This window comes from Salmo salar, chromosome ssa29 (genome assembly GCF_905237065.1).
Source record: "Salmo salar chromosome ssa29, Ssal_v3.1, whole genome shotgun sequence".
Lineage (NCBI taxonomy): Eukaryota > Metazoa > Chordata > Actinopteri > Salmoniformes > Salmonidae > Salmo > Salmo salar.
Genome location: NC_059470.1, coordinates 16458732 through 16474246, shown reverse-complemented (window position 1 = coordinate 16474246; position 15515 = coordinate 16458732).

Here is a 15515-nt window from a genome sequence, read left to right as displayed (position 1 = left end):
GCCAGCAGGAATGACAGCTAAGATACAGGTAACTGCCAAAATAATTGCAACACGAGGAAATGAGGGATACAAAGTATATTGAAAGCAGGTGCTTCTAAACATGGTTCCTGAGTTAATTAAGCAATTAACATACAATCATGCTTAGGGTCATATAAAAATGCTGGACAGGCAATTATTTTGGCTACCATGGCTATGCCTGCATTTCTAAGGGCTTCGAAAGCCAAGTTAACAAACAGATCACCAACCATTTCCAATCCCACCGTACCTTCTCCATTATGCAATCTGGTTTCTGAGCTGGTCATGGGTGCACCTCAGCCACGCTCAAGGTCCTTGTCATGGCTGTCATAGGAATGAGAGAACCAAGGTGCAGCGTGTGTGTCATTCCACATTTTATTTAATCTGTGAAACTGTGCAATACATAAATAAACTGAATAAACAAAACAACAAACTGTGACGCAGAGGTGAAACAAACACTACTCAAAAATAATCTCCCACAAACCCAGGTGGGACAAACACCAACTTAAATATGACCTCCAATTAGAGACAACGATGACCAGCTGCCTGTAATTGGAGATCATCTCAAACAAAGCCCAACATAGAAAGACAAAAACTAGAACAACCCAACATAGAAAGACAAAACTAGAATATAACAACATAGAAAAACAAAACTAGAAAACCCCCCTGTCACGCCCTGACCTACTCTACCATAGAAAATAACAGCTTACCATGATCAGGACGTGACAGTACCCCCCCAAAGGTGCAGACTCCGAATGCAACTAAAAAACAAAAAAACAAAAGAGAGGGTAGGGAGGGTAACAAGTGTCTATGCAGTACCCAGAACCTTATCATCCAGCGAATCCTCCAGTAGAGGGAGCGGCTCTGGTTCGGGGCGTAACCCCCTCTCCGCCCGCTGATCCCTCTGCTTCTGTGCCACCGGACCGTGGATCATCGCCGGAGGTTCTGGGCTGCAGGCCGCCGCCGGAGACTCCGGGCTGCAGGCCGTCTCAGGAGGTTCCGGGGTGCAGGCCGTCTCAGGAGGTTCCGGGGTGCAGGCCGTCTCAGGAGGTTCCGGGCTGCAGGCCGCCTCAGGAGGTTCCGGGCTGCAGGCCGCCTCAGGAGGTTCCGGGCTGCAGGCCGCCTCAGGAGGTTCCGGGCTGCAGGCCGCCTCAGGAGGTTCCGGGCTGCAGGCCGCCTCAGGAGGTTCCGGGCTGCAGGCCGCCTCAGGAGGTTCCGGACTGCAGGCCGTCTCAGGAGGTTCTGAAGTGGGAACTGTCGCCGGAAGCTCCGGACTGGGAACTGTCGCCGGAAGCTCTGGACTGGGAACTGTCGCCGGAAGCTCTGGAGTGGGAACTGTCGCCGGAAGCTCTGGACTGGGAACTGTCGCCGGAAGCTCTGGACTGGGAACTGTCGCCGGAAGCTCTGGACTGGGAACTGTCGCCGGAAGCTCTGGACTGGGAACTGTCGCCGGAAGCTCTGGACTGGGAATGCGCACTGGAGGCCTGATGCGTGGGGGTGGCATAGGTGGTGCCAGACTACTAACACGCACCTCTGGGCGAGTGCGGGGAGCAGGAACAGGACACCCCGGACTGGGCAGGCGCACTGGAGGCCTGATGCGTGGGGCAGGTATAGGTGGTGCCAAATTGGTAACACGCACCTCAGGGCAAGTGCGGGGAGCAGGAACAGGGCGTACCAAGGCTGGATAGACTCACTGGAGGCCGTGTACGTGGGGCAGGCACAGGATATACTGGACCGGGGAGGCGCACTGGAGATCTCGAGCGTAGAGCTGGCACAACCCGTCCTGGCTGGATGCTTACTTTCGCCCGGCAAACGTGGGGCGCGGGCACAGGACGCACTGGGCTGTTAATACGCACTGGTGACACAGTGCGCAGTGCCGACACAGAATATCCTGGACCGAGAAGGCAAACTGGAGACCAGGAGTGCTGAGCTGGCACCACCCTTCCTGGCTGAATGCTCAACCTAGCTCGGCAAATGCGGGGCACAGGCACAGATCGCACCGGGCTGTGAATGTGCACTTGCGACACAGTGTGCATCACCACATAACATGGTGCTTGCTTCTTCACTCGCTCCCCATGGTAAGCACGGGGAGTTGGCTCAGGTCTCCACCCTGACTCTGCCAAACTCCCCGTGTGCCCCTCCCAAAAAAATGTTTTTGGGGGTGCCTCTCGTGCTTCCGTTGTTGCCGTGCTAGTTCCTCGTAACGTTGCCGTTCTGCACTCGCTGCCTCCACCTGTTCCCATGGGAGGCGATCCCATCCAGCCTGGATCTCCTCCCACGTCCAGGATCCCTTGCCATTAAAAATGTCCTCCCATGTCCACTCCTGATATCGCTGCTTGGTCCTTTGGTGGTGGGAGATTCTGTCATGGCTGTCGTAGGAATGAGAGGACCAAGGTGCAGCGTGTGTGTCGTTCCACATGTTTTATAACCTGTTATGGCTTGGGGGCAGTATTTTCACGGCTGGATAAAAAACGTACCCGATTTAATCTGATTATTACTCCTGCCCAGAAACTAGAATATGCATATAATTATTAGCTTTGGATAGAAAACACTCCAAAGTTTCTAAAACTGTTTGAATGGTGTCTGTGAGTATAACAGAACTCAAATGGCAGGTCAAAACCTGAGAGATTCCTTTACAGGAAGTGGCCTGTCTGACCATTTATTGTCTTTCTTTGACATCTCATTCCATTACAAAGGATCTCTGCGGTAACGTGACACTTCCCACGGCTCCAATAGGCTCTCAGAGCCCGGGAAAAACCTGAATGTCGTCATTCCAGCCCCAGGCTGAAACACATTATCGCCTTTCTCAAGTGGCCGATCAAGGGACAGTGGGCTTAGGCGCGTGCACTGGCCGCCCCTGTCTTTGTGTTTTTTCCTCTGTTTACCGAAAAGGAGATTCCCGGTCGGAATATTATCGCTTTTTTACGAGATAAATTGCATAAAAATGGATTTTAAACAGCGGTTGACATGCTTCGAAGTACGGTAATGGAATATTTAGAATTTTTTTGTCACGAAATGCGCCATGCGCGCGACCCTGATTTACCATTTCGGATAGTTTCTGGAACGCACGAACAAAACGCCGCTATTCGGATATAACGATGTATTATTTTGGACCAAACCAACATTTGTTATTGAAGTAGCGGTCCTGGGAGTGCATTCTGACGAAGACAACAAAAGGTAATCAAACTTTTGTAATAGTAAATCTGATTTTGGTGAAGGCTAAACTTGCCGGGTGTCTAAATAGCTAGCCCGTGATGGCTGGGCTATGTACTTAGAATATTGCATAGTGCTTTCACCAAAAAGCTATTTTAAAATCGGACATATCGAGTGCATAGAGGAGTTCTGTATCTATAATTCTTAAAATAATTGTTATGCTTTTTGTGAACGTTTATCGTGAGTAATTTAGTAAATTGTTAGTAAATTCCCAGGAAGTTTGCGGGGGGTATGCTAGTTCTGAACGTCACATGCTAATGTAAAAAGCAGTTTTTTGATATAAATATGAACTTGATTGAACAAAACATGCATGTATTGTATAACATAATGTCCTAGGTGTGTCATCTGATGAAGATCATCAAAGGTTAGTGCTGCATTTAGCTGTCTTCTGGGTTTTTGTGACATTATATGCTAGCTTGAAAAATGGGTGTCTGATTATTTCTGGCTGGGTACTCTGCTGACATAATCTAATGTTTTGCTTTCGCAGTAAAGCCTTTTTGAAATCGGACAGTGTGGTTAGATTAACGAGAGTCTTGTCTTTAAAATGCTGTAAAATAGTAATATGTTTGAAAAATGGAAGTTTTCGGATTTTAGAGGAATTTGTATTTCGCGCCACGCCCATCATTGGATATTGGAGCAGGTGTTCCGCTAGCGGAACGTCTAGATGTAAGAGGTTAATCTGTGAAACTATGCAATTCATAAATAAACTGAATAAACAAAACAACAAACCGTGACGCAGAGGTGAAACAAACACTACTCAAAAATAATCTCCCACAAACCCAGGTGGGACAAACACCAACTTAAATATGACCTCCAATTAGAGACAACGATGACCAGCTGCCTCTAAATGGAGATAATCTCAAACAAAGCCCAACATAGAAAGACAAAAACTAGAACAACCCAACATAGAAATACAAAACTAGAACATAACAACATAGAAAAACAAAACTAGAAAACCCCCCTGTCACACCCTGACCTACTCTACCATAGAAAATAACAGCTTACCATGGTCAGGACGTGACAGTCCTAAACGATATCATAACCGCCATCGATAAGAGATAATACTGTGCAGCTGTATTCATCGACCTGGCCAAGGCTTTCGACTCTGTCAATCACCACATTCTTATCGGCAGACTCAACAGCCTTGGTTTCTCAAATGACTGCCTCGCCTGGTTCACCAACTACTTCTCTGACAGAGCTCAGTGTGTCAAATCAGAGGGCCTGTTGTCCAGACCTCTGGCAGTCTCTATGGGGGTGCCACAGGGTTCAATTCTCAGGCTGACTTATTTCTCTGTATGACTTTTATTTATGTTCTGTGTTTTGAGCGCGTTTGATAATTGTAGTGCTCTCGTTTTGGAACGGAGAATAAATGTGCGCCTGTTAACTATAATCTGCTCTCCTGCACCTGACTTCGCCTACAGTACACGCCATAACATTGATAGCCTGTAATGGCTTCTTGGTAGCTAGTTATGAGGTTGGACGATTGGGAATCTATCTGGGCTAGCTAAAGCCTACTTCATAAAATTGCTAGGTGGCTAGTAGTATTACAGAGAAACAACAACAACAATTGTTATCATTTTTTTAACAGGAGAAATCTGAAGGTGCACGTGCCCCTGTGGCATGAATATCTATTAACCTGAAGGTTGCGTGTTCGAATCACATCACGGACATCTTTAGCATTTTAGCTAATTAGGAAGTTTGCAACTACTTACTACTACTTTTTAGCTACTTTGCAGCTACTTAGCATGTTAGCTTACCTTTCCCTTAACCTTAACCCCTAACTCCTAACCTTAACCTTAACTCCTAACCTTAACCCTAACCTTAGCCCCTTACCCTAATCCCTAGGCTAGCTAATGTTAGCCACCTAGCCATCTAGGTAATGTTAGCCACAACAAATTGGAATTCGTAACATATCGTAAATATTGCAAATTCGTAACATATTGTACGAAATGGATGATGGACATCCACAGGAGAGGAGGATTTACATTTGCTATGTTACTTCTACCCCTGAGTCCAGGTTGCAGAGCAAGGTAGCTTATTTCTCTCCTCAAACAGGCTTATATTAGATTTTAAAAATTGCTGAACATTAGTGACCAAACTATTGCTATTCCTTGGACTCTCATTGTTCTAGGCTACTCAATCAAGAGCTGTAAGAGGAATAGAGAGAGAGGAGGAAAGAGAGACAGGAGGAAAGATAGTGAGGAGGGAACAGAGAGTAAGGAAGGGAGAGAGGCCAGAGGAGATGCCAGTAGAGTTTAGTGAATTGTGCAAGGAGGAAACCGTGAAGAAAGAGATATGTTTAAATGAGAAACTAATACATAGGTCTCTATTAATACATTTGTTTGCTAGCCTGTATATAAGGCTATATATTATGCTACTACAGTGAATCTCGCTGACCACATGTGCTATGCTACAGACAGAGACAAAGAAAAATATTTGCCAGTCATGGTTGTATCGGAGGGATAGATGACTTTCCACAATGTTAGTAATTTATTTCCTGGGACAACTGGTGTAGGTGATGTTTCCTCCTCTTTCCTTTCCCTTTCTTCCCTCTCCTCCCTCCTTCCTGTGGTCCCTCGCTCCCAGTCATGGTTGGCTAATGGTTAACCTGCATAGCCATCCTCTTCTCCTTTCTTCTCCCTCCTCCTCCTCTCCTTCATCCTCCTCCCTCCTCTCCTCCTTCCTGTGGCCCCTCCCTCCCAGTTGGCTAATGATTAACCAGTCTAGCCGGTTGGGGGATGGATGGATGCTATCTGAAATTAGACACTGCAAATTGTTACACACAATGCAAAGCAATTAATGACAACATTGCAGAAAGAGATGGTCCTCTAGTCTATCCAGCAGAAATGTAGCCTGGTGGAATCAGTTTGGTCTTGATAGCTCACATTCTGTTTCACTTCAAATGAAACAAAACGTGAGTGCAGCGGTCAGTCTACATTACCAGGCTAGGTATAAATGTCTTCGACTTTCTCAAAGGTAGTGCATAATGTAGGGAATAGGGAACCATTTGGGATGCAGAACATAAATTGGCAGACATAAAATGGGAGAGGCCTTGTCACTCTATTCTGCATGAGATTCTCTCTATATTCCCTATTTCAATCTGCAGTATAGTGAAACCTGACACACACTAGACTAGCTCCTCAATAGAACTGCACCCAAAATGGCACCATATTCCCTATATAGTGCACTACTTTTGACCATAAAGCGCTGGTGAAAAGGAGTGTACTATATAGGGAATAGGGTGCCATTTGGGACACATCCTAGGACCCATTCAGGCGGCCTTCCTGAACACTGATTGACTCCCAAAACTCAATAAGAGGATCAATAAGGACCATCATCGCCCATCAACAGACAGGCATGCCTCCTCCATGGAAAACACAGACACACACCATCATGGAACGCCCATGGCAGCATCCCAAATGGCAGCATCCCAAATGGCAACCTATATACAGTAACATTGGGGAATGTGGTGCCATTTGGGACAAGACTCTTTTTTCACTGAACAATGGTCTTCTATCTCTGTCTCAGCCCACAGCCTGCTAATCAATACACACTGACAGCGAGGGAGCAGAGCAGATGAAACCTCAAGGCTTTATAAACAGGCATAGAGAGGAGGGAACTAGGAAATGTAAGTAAGGTTGTTTTAGGGAAATACTAAGGTTGCTATTAGAGGAAGTATTTAGTGTGTATGTGTGTGTGTGTGTATGCGTGCTTGTGTGAAGGTCAGCCATAGCTTTAGTCTCTGCTGGCAAGGGACAGCTGCTACACAGAGTGCTTAACCAATGGCATCGTCAGAGATCACAAAGATTTCAAGTTCCTGGGCTGTGATTGGCAACATCTAGTGATTGCAACCAAAGCCCCTGGCGGCCATCTTTAGGGGCCAACAGAGCCCTGTTCACACTAATAGTAGAGGAGGCAAAGTTATGCTTTTTTAAAGACCTCAATAAAAATCTTATGACTTAAAGATGGTTCTCTTATCCAATACAATATCTTTGAGTAATTCAGGTAAAAGCAAGATGCACAAAGTGTTATTAGTCCTGAAATCAAATGCCAAATTTTACAAATCGATTTGCAATCACAGGCATTTGACAATAAAGTGGAACTTAAATGAAAACGTATCTTTGTGTAGGTGTCACGTTCACTGTCCTCAAACTCCCTGTCGTAAATCAACCAAGGCGCAGCGTGCCAGTAATTCCACATCCTTTATTGAAGTAAAACTGAACAAAACAATAAACAGAAATTAATGTGACGCCACTGTGGTGCACACAAAAGAAATTATAATTACCCACAAACACAGGTGGGGAAAAGGCTGCCTAAGTATGATTCCCAATCAGAGACAACGATAGACAGCTGCCTCTGATTAGGAACCATACTCGGCCAAAACACAGAAATACACAACATAGAATACCCACCCCACATCACACCCTGACCTAACCAAAATAGAGGAAATAAAACGTCTCTCTAAGGTCAGGGCGTGACAGTAGGAGAATGTATTATAATTTACTGTTAATGTACAGTATTGCCAACCTAACAGAGGGCTCTGTCCTCTCCTCATTGGTTTTATCAATCCCACACACACAGGCCAGCAGTTCACCCACTGTTACGGACTATGGGCTTATACACTCTGGATGTCCCAATCCATTGATGACATCAAAACGCTTCCGTTCAGACAGATATGATCTAGATTACTGTAAGGCCTTAGTGACTTGGGCTTTATTACAAGGTGAATAATAGATAAAAAATAATCCAATCAGTTACTTGGACTTATTGAACCCATTACTGAAATGTTTGTTCCAGTTTGGATGGTTTAGGTAGTCTCCTATCTTTGTCTTCCCAACTTGGCAGTCATTTTGAATGCAGGTTGCGGGTGAATAAAAATTCAGAATGTTGGATATCCCCACTCTGGCTGGAATCCAATAGGAATTACACATCACGTTGCAAACCAGCATAATGTAATTTGTATGCCTGATGTGGCCTGTAAACCATGTATTTCAGGACACGGTATTAGGGTAAAACTGGTGATGGGGAAACAAAGTTTCCTGAGGCATTGAAGTTTCCAGCCAATTGTGTAAAAAATAGGTGCATTACTCAAAGCTTTGATCAATACAGTGTACACTAGTGGCACCTGCTGGTGAAAAAGAATTTAGGGCAGCTAAATTATTATAGATGACGTCCCACACTCCATAGCGCATGCTTTCCACCTAACTACCCCTACTGCTTTCAACAGCACTGCACCCCCCACAGCTACTCGCCCAAGCCTCCCCCATTTCTCCTTCTCCCAAATCAATTCAGCTGATGTTCTGAAAGAGCTGCAAAATCTGGACCCCTACAAATCAGCTGGGCTTGACAATCTGGACCCTTTCTTTCTAAAATGATCTGCCAAAATTATTGCAACCCCTATTACTAGCCTGTTCAACCTCTCTTTCGTGTCGTCTGAGATTCCCATAGATTGGAAAGCAGCTGCTGTCATCCCCCTCTTCAAAGGAGGTGACACTCTTGACCCAAATTGCTACAGACCTATATCCATCCTACCCTGCCTTTCTAAGGTCTTTGAAAGCCAAGTCAACAAACAGATTACCGACCATTTCGAATCCCACCGCACCCTCTCCGCTATGCAATCTGGTTTCAGAGCTGGTCATGGGTGCACCTCAGCCACGCTCAAGGTCCTAAACGACATCGTAACCGCCATCGATAAGAAACAATACTGTGCTGCCATATTCATTGACCTGGCCAAAGCTTTTGACTCTGTTAATCACCACATCCTCATTGGCAGACTCAGCAGCCTTGGTTTCTCAAACGATTGCGTCGCCTGGTTCACCAACTACTTCTCTGATAGAGTTCAGTGTGTCAAATCGGAGGGCCTGCTGTCCGGACCTCTGGCAGTCTCTATGGGGGTACCACAGGGTTCAATTCTTGGGCCAACTATTTTATCTGTATACATCAATGATGTCGCTCTTGCTGCTGGTGAATCTCTGATCCACCTCTACGCAGACGACACCATTCTGTATACTTCTGGCCCTTCTTTGGACACTGTGTTAACAACCCTCCAGACGAGCTTCAATGCCATACAACTCTCCTTCCGTGGTCTCCAACTGCTCCTAAATACAAGTAAAATGAAATGCATGCTCTTCAACCGATCGCTGCCCGCACCTGCCCGCCTGTCCAGCATCACTTCTCTGGACGGTTCTGACTTAGAATTTGTGGACAACTACAAATACCTAGGTGTCTGGTTAGACTGTAAACTCTCCTTCCAGACTCACATCAATCATCTCCAATCCAAAGTTAAATCTAGAATTGGCTTCCTATTTCGTAACAAAGCATCCTTCACTCATGCTGCCAAACATACCCTCCTAAAACTGACCATCCTACCAATCCTCGACTTCGGCGATGTCATTTCCAAAATAGCCTCCAATACCCTACTCAACAAGCTGGATGCAGTCTATCACAGTGCCATCCGTTTTGTCACCAAAGCCCCATATACTACCCACCACTGCGACCTGTACGCTCTCGTTGGCTGGCCTTCGCTTCATAATCGTCGCCAAACACATTGGCTCCAGGTCATCTACAAGACCCTGCTAGGTAAAGTGCCCCCTTATCTCCGCTCACTGGTCACCATAGCAGCACCCACCTGTAGCACGCGCTCCAGCAGGTATATCTCTCTGGTCACCCCTAAAGCCAACTCCTCCTTTGGTCGTCTCTCCTTCCAGTTCTCTGCTGCCAATGACTGGAACGAACTACAAAAATCTCTGAAACTGGAAACACTTATCTCCCTCACTAGCTTTAAGCACCAGCTATCAGAGCAGCTCCCAGATCACTGCACCTGTACATAGCCCATCTATAATTTAGCCCAAACTACTACCTCTTCCCCTACTGTATTTATTTATTTTATTTATTTTGCTCCTTTGCACCATATTATACTTTATTTACTTTGCCACCATGGCCTTTTTTGCCTTTACCTCCCTTATCTCACATCATTTGCTCACATTGTATATAGTCTTATTTTTTAATTTTTTCTACTGTATCATTGATTGTATGTTGTTTTACTCCATGTGTAACTGTGTTTTTGTATGTTGTCGAACTGCTTTGCTTTATCTTGGCCAGGTCGTAATTGTAAATGAGAACTTGTTCTCAACTTGCCTACCTGGTTAAATAAAGGTGAAATAAATAAATAAAAAATGCACAGCATAGCCTTTTTGTCTTCTACCAAACCAATACCAAAATAATCAGGTGGTTGTTCGACGAAACGAAGCTTCAGACGTCATTGATCAAGTGTTTCTGATAAAGTGATACAGGCATCGGCACAGTGCTTCGAAGTACACTGCTTAGCGATTTTGTTTAATGATAACATGTTCACTTAGAATCTCACTTGGTCAAGGCCACAGGTTTGAAAATGGATGAATACAAGATCTCTGTCACTAACAAATACAGTAATGGGTGGTACTCTACAATGAACTTTAAAAACCAAGCATAGTCTCCCCTTCTCTCAATGAAAGCTTTTTTTGTCTGCCTAATGCAATCGTTGACAAGTTGTCAAAACTGTCATTAAAGGGTTTGGCTCCTGAGACCGTTTAGAAATAAATCTTAATTAATAAAGCTTTATTAAAATATAAAGTTTGAGAGGAGTTAAACAGTTAGCTGACTTTACTTTTGTATCTATGCATTGGACAGTAGGCAAGCCCACATTATTGTAGCCATGCAGGTCCCGTTTTGGACGTGCGTAAAACCCCCTCCATAATTTAGACTACGTGTCCATGCCCATCATGAAACGAGAGATGAGTACCTTGGTGAATACCAGAGAACCTCGTATTTAGACGTTATCTGTAACCTGTAGCAAATGACTTGTTTTACATTCAATTTTATTGCAACCAAACTTATTAGAATTATTTTTCTTGCGGGTTTATGGCGACAACATCCATGGCTCGCTTACGATGGAACTTCTGGAGATGTGTGAATGTGATCTGATCTGTAAAATGGTTCCGATTAGGTTCATAAAACATAGGCCTATTTGGCAGCAGTATAACAGTGAGTGGACATTCTCCCTTTCTATTTTTATTGGATATTTGTCCAGCTACTGTGAAAAATTTGGATGTGCGTAAAACCCTCCATGGTATACCATGTTTTAATATTATATGCCCCCTTGGGAGAAATTACCGTGCCTGTAAGTGTGACAAATCCAATTAAAACAAGTTGTTTTGTTTAGAATTTGATTCAAATTATTCGTTCAATTTTCAGGCCTTATCAATAATTAATTTAATCTTGCTTATTGACTATGTTTGTGGCATGTCCATGCTCAGCCATAACGCAATTTACAGTAGGCCTAACCCCTATATCAGTGTGAATGCTATTGAAGTCATGCAATTACTTAGAACAATGTAGACTGCAAATGGGTTCAAGCTAACATATTTAGCAAAGTTAAGTCTAGATTTTGTTATTTAGTTTCTGTATGCCATTTAACTAACTATAACGGACTAACATTGGAATTGGAGTTGATTCCAAAACAATACATAAAAGACCATACATACACAACTTGAAGCAATCACTTATTTCGCAATGTAGCATGTTCTGATTGGCCAGTGACATGTTTATTCATCAAAACCCAGCCCTTTTGCACCAACACCAGCAAATGCGCAGATAATTGTGATAGTGAAAAAAAAAGTCTGATAGACCCTGTACCTATAGCGTTACCGCCAGCGCTTGGATTTACCATTGCGTTAGGTTTGTTAAAATAGAGCTCCAGGTCGGTCTGTTAAGAACAGAATGATACCATAATAAACCTACAATACAAAGGACTGAAGAGAGTTCAAGAGACAGCGTTTAGCTGATTAGCTAATGAATTCAAACCACACATACTTGTTTTGCCTCTCACATATTTTTTTACTCAATGACATGGAACATTCTCTGCTTGTTTTTGCTGTTCTGTTTCAATAACAGGCTTGTTGCTCTCTCTATCATTGCATGACGTTTAGACTCAATTCCACAGAAACCTATGCAAACTGGTCTGTAGCTTCATGAATATATTAACCTTTAGAGAATGTAACTCATGCTTTCCTCTAAGGAGGTCTTTAAGGGTTGTATGTGTATCTAGGTCTGCATCCCAAATTGCACCCTATCCGCTATATAGTGCACCCTATGTGCCCTGGTCATAAGTAGTGCACTATATAGGGAATAGGGTGCCATTTGGGACTTAACCGCCGGATTGGTATGGTATGGGTTTCAGTAGAAGATAAAAAGGCTACTCTGTGCAAGCCTAAAGTGTGTGGGACAGTCATCTATATTAATTTGTCTGCTCTAAATTAATTTAAACAGCAGGTGCCACTAGTATACACTGTGTTGATCAAAGCCTTGAGTAATAACCCTATTTTCTACACAACTGGCTGGAAAGCATCAATGCTTAAGGAGCTTAGTTTCCCAATCACTACATTTTACAGTAACTTAAAGGAAGCCGGGATGCCAGGAATAGAATCTTTCTGATGATAATTAAACATGAAAAAATACTTCACAATTAAAAGCCATTCTCTGCTGTGAGCACATTTGGGACTCAGGCCTTCCTAGGATTTGAACTCCCAACCTCTTGTTTGGCAGCAAAATGTCCTTCCTGCCACACCATCCGGTAAATGGATTAACTCACATTAAGTTGACAGTGTATTTAAAGCACTGTCATAATCTTCGTCGTCTGAAGAGGAGAAATCATCGGACCAATATGCAGCGGGTATATTGCTCATCTTCGTATTTATTGAAGGTAAACACACTTAAACAAAATAACGACGATAACAGTCCAGTAAGGTGCACAGACTAAACCGGAAACAACCACCCACAAACACAAGTGAAAACGAACACACTAAATATGGCCTCCAATTAGACACAACAACCACCAGCAGACTCTAATTGGAGGTCATTGAGAAAACACAACATAGAAAGAGAAACCTAGAAGAAACATAAATAGAAAATATAGAACATACATCAAAACCCCGAAACACACAAAACAAACACCCCCTGCCATGCCCTGACCAAACTACAATAACAAATAACCCCTTTTACTGGTCAGGACGTGACAAACACACACTTCTTTCTCTTTCTTTCTCTCTCTCTCACGCTCTTTCTGTGAACAGGGCACACGACATACTCAGTATGGCTACATCTTCCTTTGCCCTGTCAGACCACCTTCTGCCCCATCTGTACTGAGCTCTATACTGTGCCTGTGTCTCTCAGCTGCCAGCACATCTTCTGCAAGAGATGCCTTTAAGAGAATCCCAGACGCTGGACTCCTCTAACACTTCCCTAAGTGTAGAGCTCCGGTCAAAGACAGAAACTTCCAGATCAACAGACTGGCTACTGTGCCTGACTAGGAACATGGCGGACCAGTTGAAACTGGAGAAGAGCAGAAAGGAGAATACCAAAGCACAAAAGATTACAGACGAAAGAAACACATTCAAACCTGTGAGAGGCACAGGACGACCCGAAGACAGAAGTGAGTAAGATGAGAAGTGTATCTTATATGCACCCAGGGTCAGAATACCAATACAATGACTATAAAGATCCCAACAGCATGTTAGGTTTTATTAACTGGGAAGGCATTGAGAAAAGCATTGCATGGAAACTCAATGAATTACAAACGTCTACGGAAACGTTTGAGGAAGAATCTATGGAAGAACTTGTACTCCCTCATGGTGACATTTCACTGTGGTCGTGGGTCGCACTAGGGTACAGATGTAAAAATCCTAATCTGCCGTTGGCGGCCATTCAAATTAGCCCATGGTCGCCTTGTTAAATCCCTTTCATTCTCTTAAAGGTCATTCTTAACAGTCATTCTGATTCCCATGCAAAATATCCTTTTGAGTGACTAAAATATCACCCATGATATTTGTTTTAGAAAGAAATGCTCAACATTTTAGAAGAAGTACATTTTCTTTCATGGCTAACTACCAGGAAGTTTGAAAAGACAGGCTGAGTGGGCGGGGAGCTTATATTCATGAGCTTGCCTTGACTGACAGCTCTTTGAAATGCCTGTCAGGAAACTTGGATGCAGTAAGCAGTGTTGCAGTAAAATCATCTCAAGTGAATTTGGTCATACCCAAAGCAACTTAAACATTGAAATTGCATCAATGATGTCATTTTCTTTTAAAATATATATACATCTCCCGTTTGGCATATCTGTTGTGATGTGGGTCACCGCAGCACTGACGGATTTGTTGACTTGACAACTGCGTCAGAGTTTTGAAAGACTCTTCCCCCCTTTTGTTCCATGCTGGCTGAAGACCTAGCTTGCCAGTAACTAGCTAACACCAGACACAGATATAAGGGGAAATATATAAGTATCTTTTCCCTAGATGAATAGGGTAAACTTTTAATTATATTTGCTAACACCCTACAGTCAAATTTTGCTACCAGTAGAGTAGCTATCTAGCTAAAGAAATCACACCTCTCTGTAAACACGCCTTCTGGTTGCAAGGCGGTACTTATTTAAATTAGTTAAGAGAATATCATGTTAACATTGGTGTAGTAAAATGAGAGGTATGGTGATGTCACCCTATCCCCTTAATAAGGAATCCAAGTGTTTGATATTTTTCTTAACATTTTTTTTTTACCTTTATTTAACTAGGCATGTCAATTAAGAACAAATTCTTATTTACAATGACGGCCTACCAAAAGGTAAAAAGGCCTCCTTTTTAAAATAAAATAAAAATATAGGACAAAACACACATCACGACAAGAGAGACACCACAACACTGTATAAAGAGAGACCTAAGACAACATAGCATGGCAGCAACACATGAAAACACAGCATGGTAGCAACACAACATGACAACAACATGGTAGCAACCCAACATGGCAGCAGCACGACATGGTAGCAGCACAAAACATGGTACAAACATTATTGGGCACAGACAACAGCACAAAGGCCAAGAAGGTAGACACAACAATACATCACGTGGAGCAGCCACAACTGTCAGTAAGCGTGTCCATGATTGAGTCTTTGAAGGAAGAGACGGAGATAAAACGGTCCAGTTTCAGTGTTTTTTGCAGCCCGTTCCAGTCGCTAGCTGCAGCGAACTTGAAAAGAGGAGCGACCCAGGAATGTGGGGGAGGGGACCAGTAACTTTATGATCAAATTTTATCAATGTAGAAGCAACGGTCATTTTTCATACTTTGGTCATCATACTTTGATAAATATCATCCAATTTCATAAAAAGCATGATTTGGACTGTTCATGACCCTTTAAGAGCGCTGACAGGGGACAATTTTGACTCCAAGCAGTAAAAAATGTCAAGCAACTAGCTACACACAAA